We start from the raw sequence: 6,187 nt of genomic DNA, 5'->3' as shown, positions 1-6,187 counted from the left end.
AATACAATAATATTTCTTCAATAAAAGCTGCTGGTATTAATGTTAAATAATAAAACGCTGTTGTGCATCCCCACTTAATCACCCCTAAATAGACTACAATGCCCTGAAACACAAAGATACCTTTCATTACATTCAAATGGTCTTTGAGAAACAGGAACGCAAATAATCCAAGCCACAGTCACAGCTTCTTAGCAGTGCCATTTAATTACAAACACCCACACTTTGATTAACACCTGTTTCTCCCTCTATAATGAGAAAATTGAGCAGCGTAAATAAGCAATGATCAACCACTGCTAACTCAATATAGGGAGAACAGAGGAGCCACATCATTAATCTCCATCGAGTTATGTTTCCTGCTTCAGTGCTGTGCAGAGACTGAACTACAGTGAAAGTTAATGTGCACATATGTCTCTGTGCTCTGTGTGCTTTGCCACTTGTTACTGTGGCTGTTGTTGATGACTCTCCTCCTCAACTCCACTCACACTGTTCAAAGCACCTGCTGGGGATCAGGGGAGTAGGAACATGTTTTTTTATCCTTTGCTTTCCCGTCTCTCTCTCTGTAAATAATGAGCTGTAATTAGGTGTTGGTGGTTTCATGGTGGAGGCCAAGAGAAGGTCAGGAGATGATTCAACTCTCTGACGTTCATCATCATCATCATTGTCATCTAGAGAGGGTGGGCGGCAATTCGATCCGAGCCTCCATCCCCTCTGCTGCTGAGGCCAACTTTGAAACCCCAGAGCTGCCTTCCTATTCAGAAAGACTTTGAAGAGGAGACTTCTTGGAAATGGCTTTGGCTTTGATGCAAAGCTCTGTGGATTTATGTCAAATTGGGCTTCAGTGACGTGGCTCCTCACAGGCGTCCATCTTAGGGGGGGCGAGTTTACACCCACACATACACTCTAGGCTGGGCGATTTATCTTATCCAACACTCTAATGAGCGAAATGTGGTTTATCCTCCTCTGAAGCGCCGTTTAGTCTGGCTGCTGTGCTGGAAAAGGCCTCGGGAGGAGGAGGAGGAGCCGGCCGACGCATACGCATGGGGATGAGATATAAAAGCAGGGCTTGCTAAGGTCATGTGGAGCTTAAACAGAGTTACACACACACACACACACACACACAGTTGTAGCATTATGACAGCATGTCCTATTAGCTCAGCTGTAGGGGAGGTGTCTCTCCCTCTAAAGGGGCCTCAGCTCCCAGAGGAGAAAAATTGCTTCACTTCTTCACTACAGCAAGAGGGGGAGAGGGAGAAAGAGAGAGAGGGAGAGAGAGAGAGAGAGAGAGAGATGTGTTTGTTGCAAAAAGAAAATGCTACAAAAATGAAAACAGCCCTTTCTGAGACATGACAGAGGAGGAAGATGAGGAGGAGGAAGCATCCTGTTTGGGTCCAAACAGTAAAGCAGCCAGCTGAAATGCCAAAAGCTTGAAAGCAAAATGACAGAAATATCTCTTTTCAATTCCTAGTGACTTTATGGTCTCAATTGCTAGTTTCAAGTCTTCAGTACAGCATGATGTTCATTTTGTAAGTTATGGACCCATTTAGAGTAAAATAGATGATAAGACAGGGTATGCCTTAGGATGTGGCTGCCTTGTGATTGACAAGTTGCTACCACAGCGGTGTCCTGAGGGTTCTTAGTCAGATCCAGCCCTCACTCCCATACAGCTACACTCTCGCTCCAGAAAAATTTAATTGACTGTGAGTTGTTAAGTAAGTAGAAGATGAACCAATTTCCAAAAGGCATGAAGTTTAAGATGACACATTTCACCAATATTTTAAGCAAAATTACTTTTATATATATCAATCTTTTACAGCTTCAAAGTAACAAAAAAGGAAAAGGTACTGAAGCAAAAGTGTGGGCACCCTGCATTGTCAGCACTTAGTAGCACTTATCTTGGCAGGTATCACAGCTTCTTAACTCTTTTTGTATCTAGCTAGGAGTCTTTCAGGTCTTGTTTGGGGGATTTCACCCCATTTCTCTAGCTCTGTGAGATTCTTGGTCCGTCTTTATGCACTGCTCTTTTGAGGTCTATCCACAGATTTTTAATGATGTTTAAGTTGAGGGACTGTGAGGGCCATGGCAAAACCTTCAGCTTGCTCCTCTTAAGGTAGTCCATTGTGGATTTCTAGATGTGTTTGGGATCATTGTCCTGTTGTAGAAGCCATCAGCTGCCCATCTGTGCTCTCCCTAACCCGCGATTTTAAACCAAGTTAATTTTAAGTTTTAAGTGAATTTTAAACAATTTGCTTGTACCTCAGCTGTTTTTAACTATCTCCTTGATTGGATTTTATCTTTTTATCACTGGATGTCCAAGCATCAATGTTTAAACAGCTCAACACCCACCCAGCCTGTGTTGACAACCGTGGGAAAAAATTCCGCCCAGCTGACAGCTCAACAAGGAAGTAAATTAAATTGGATATATTGCCAAAACTTTACTGGTCCAGCATCATCATGCCTTGTGAGGACTGTTTGCTTCATACACGCGGAAAAAGGAAATTACTAACCTCACGGAAAATGTCCGCAGACTTTCGGATGAACTGCGGAGGAAGGACGCCTTGCTGTCAAGCTACATCGAGACAGCTGCTGCCCAAGCTAAGAAGATCGGCGTCTTGAACTCCGCCATCAAACCTCCAGGGCTGACACTTTGCTATGGGATCCTATACGCCCTCGGCCATTCTCCTGCTCGACCCCCAACCCAGAGGGCAACTGGACAGAGGTGATAGCTAGGGGAGGAGGGAAGGGAATGATTACGGATATTTCACCGCCACCGCTCCATCTGTCGAACCGCTACACAGTGCTGACTGAGGCATCGGATCACCCAGGTGATGATGGCAGGGCCTGCGTGGTTCCTGACTCTGCCTCCACTGGTGCGTCCCCCGACTCTATGCAACAGCTGACGGCTTCTCCTCCTGCTGGAGCCAGTGGTGACAGAGTGGGAGCCCCGGATAATGCACCTTTGCACATCCCCTCTGCCGCTGCTGCTGCCGCTGCTGCCACTGCTACCACTGCTGCCGCTGATGCCGCTGCTGTCCCTGCACCAACACCGCAACCACCGGGCGGTGCTCTGCAGCTGGTGACCGGCGGTGTCCATCTTCAGCTGGAGTTGGAGAGTCATCCAGTGGGGGTCCTGGCAGTTCCCGTGTCGACGGCTCCTCCCATTCTCCATCTCAACACCTCAACCAGAGGGCTACCTGGTCCGAGGTTGTTGTCAGCGGGCGGAGGAGGGGCTCGAACAGGGCTGCCTCTTTCCCTCACCCAGCAACGGGGCCTCAGCGACCCCCTTTCCACTCCTGCGCCAGTGGGTCCTGAAGGATGTGGTGCGGTGGCACTCCAGGGGCTCTCCTCACCTGGCGGGGAACCACGCTCACGGTTTTGCTGATGTTTCACCACCTGGGTCACCCACCCAGTGCCGTGATGTGGGCGGCATGGAAACCAAGCCATCCACCTCCCCCCCGGACACCTGACGGATCCTCCTCCTACAACCCTCCTTATCAGGGACTCCATCGTGAGGAACGTGCGGATGAGGGGGGCGCTCACACTGTCGTTCCCAGGCTCCACCGTTATTGACATAACAGAAAGAATCCCAGACATCCTGCAATCTTGTACACAGGCTGACAGAGTCATGTTACATGCAGCTACCAACGACATCCCAAAGCAACAGTCCGAACTTTTGAAGCGGGATTTTATCCACCTTTTTAATCTAGTTAAACAGTCGCAGCTGAATGTTTTTATCTCCGGCCCCATCCCCACCTGCGGCAGAGGAATAGGCCGTTTTACGAGGCGGCTCAGCTTGAACACCTGGCTCTCCTCTGCCTGTAGCTCCCACAATGTTGGCTTCATAGACAATTTTGATGCCTTCTGGGAGAGGAGACATCTTTTTGGGGCAGATGGGCTTCACCTCAATACATCTGGTTGCCGTCTACTGTCCACTAACCTGGCATACGGCGTACAGCAGGCCCACACCACACTCTCCTCTCACCGCTCCAAACCCGCACCTGCTGACCAGTCCGTCAGAGATTGATGTCCCCCAGGTCCTAGTTCTTATGTTTTAAGTTCCACTTTTAGCAGCAATACACACATTACCGGACCCCGTATTTTCGCAAACAACTCATCAATTCCTGTCATCATCACGAACAGAGAGCAAACTAAATATCACCACTGATTTTAGATAACAAGATTGATTGTTTATTTTTAACTGAAACCTGGCTGAGCGCAGATGCACCAGTTGTTCTCACTGAGGCCTCCCAACCAAATTTTAATTTAGCATTTTCTTTAAGGACTGGTAGGAAGGGTGGTGGTACTGCATCACTTACCACTAATTCACTCACCACCAAACACAGTACACCATGTTTGAATATCATGCCATCATTTTTAGTAGCCCTCCAATTCTATGTGTCACAGTCTACAGACCACCCAAACAAAGTGTTGCTTTTATCAATGAATTCTCAGAGTTTTTATCAATAATCCATACCACTTACAAGATAACTTTATCTGGTGATTTTAACCCGCACATAGATAATCAGTCAGATTCCTTTTCAAATGAGTTTTTAAACTTGCTCAGCTGTATGTATGGGGTCAACAGAGGACACACCCTAGATTTAAATCAAAATTAACAATTAACCACCAAATATTCTGTGAGCAACTTAAAATATACAATAATGCACTCAGACACGCAAGAAACACCTACTTTGCCAGAATAATCACAGACCATAAAAATAATCCTCTTCTCCACAATTGATCATTTAATCAACCCTAACAAGTTCCAAAGTACTTCAACAGATTCTCTTTGTGAAGACTTTGCAGACCACTTTAGAGGTAAAATTGATGTCATCAGATCTGACATTTTATCCCATCAGAATACAGTAAACACATTTGAATGCCTGTTTTTACCTGAGGAAAGACTGGACAGTTTTGTCCTGATTAATGCTGACATGCTTGGTAGAATTTTCTCTCAAGTGAAACAGACAACTTGTCTTTTAGACCCAATTCCTACATCACTTTTTAAAACATTTTATGGATTCTTTGAAGATGAGCTTTTAAACATCAAATGGGTATTTTCGGCAGTGGTGAGACCCCTTTTGAGGAAGAACAATTTGGATCCTAAATACCAATCTGGATTTAGGATGAATCACAGTACAGAGACAGCCCTGTTGAAGATTGTCAATGATCTCATGTGTAACTTGGATTCACACAAGTTATCAGTCCTGGTGCTACTGGATCTAAGCGCTGCCTTCGACACAGTATCACCCTATTCTTCTAAACAGACTCCAACAGCTGGTGGTGGTGGTTCACATCCTATCTCACAGGACCAACATTTTTGGTAAGTATGGGTACATGCTCCTCAGAGATCCATGAAATTAAATGTGGTGTGCCCCAAGGCTCAATTTTAGGTCCCTTGCTTTTTAATTTGTACATGCTCCCACTTGGTTATTCATCCTTACCTGTTACCTATCCACTTCATGCCTTGTGGCACTGGCACATAAGGCCTTCTCAGAGCGCCTCAACTTTCCCCGGTCAGCTGCTGCCATCCTTACTTCAGACCATGAGTTCCATCCCGCTTCTTGACGTTCTTTCTCAACTGTGCGCCTCCATGTGGTCTTTGGTCTTCCTTTTCTTCTTTTTCCTTCTGGTGCCAAAGTCATTACTATGTTGCAGTCGTTGTTTTTGTCCTGCCTTAGTATGTGTCCAGTCATTTTCCATTTACGAAGCTTCACTTCCTCACTCAGCGGTTTCATTTCAGCCCTTTCAAGCAGCTCTTTAGTACTGACATCGTCTTGCCAATGTATACGGAGTATTCTTCGTAGGCACCTATTGTGGAACACATCAACTGCTTTGTTGTCTCCCTTATTTATTTTCCAAGTTTCACATCCATAGAGTAATACTGGCACTACTAGTGTCTTATACTAGAGCCCTGCGCGGGACTGTTTTCTTCATCCCACTCCTGCTCGCTCCCGCTGAATTTCTGACCATTACCGCCCGCAACCGCAACGTGTGTGTTACACTCCCGCCTGCACCCGCAATGTGTATGTCCACTCCCGCCCACACCCGCAAAACTCTGAGAATTTATGCCCGCACAATAATAGAGGTGCATTGATTTTGTGTCTTCTCCCGTCCCGCAGGAGAAAACACGTCATTTTATAGGCTATTAATAAAGAGATTCATGGGGTTGTTTGTTTCGTTTCCCTGG

Source organism: Epinephelus moara, chromosome 1 (assembly GCF_006386435.1).
Source record: "Epinephelus moara isolate mb chromosome 1, YSFRI_EMoa_1.0, whole genome shotgun sequence".
NCBI classification, from domain to species: Eukaryota; Metazoa; Chordata; class Actinopteri; order Perciformes; family Serranidae; genus Epinephelus; species Epinephelus moara.
The sequence above is the reverse complement of the archived record's forward strand: the minus strand, read 5'-3'. Positions refer to the sequence as shown.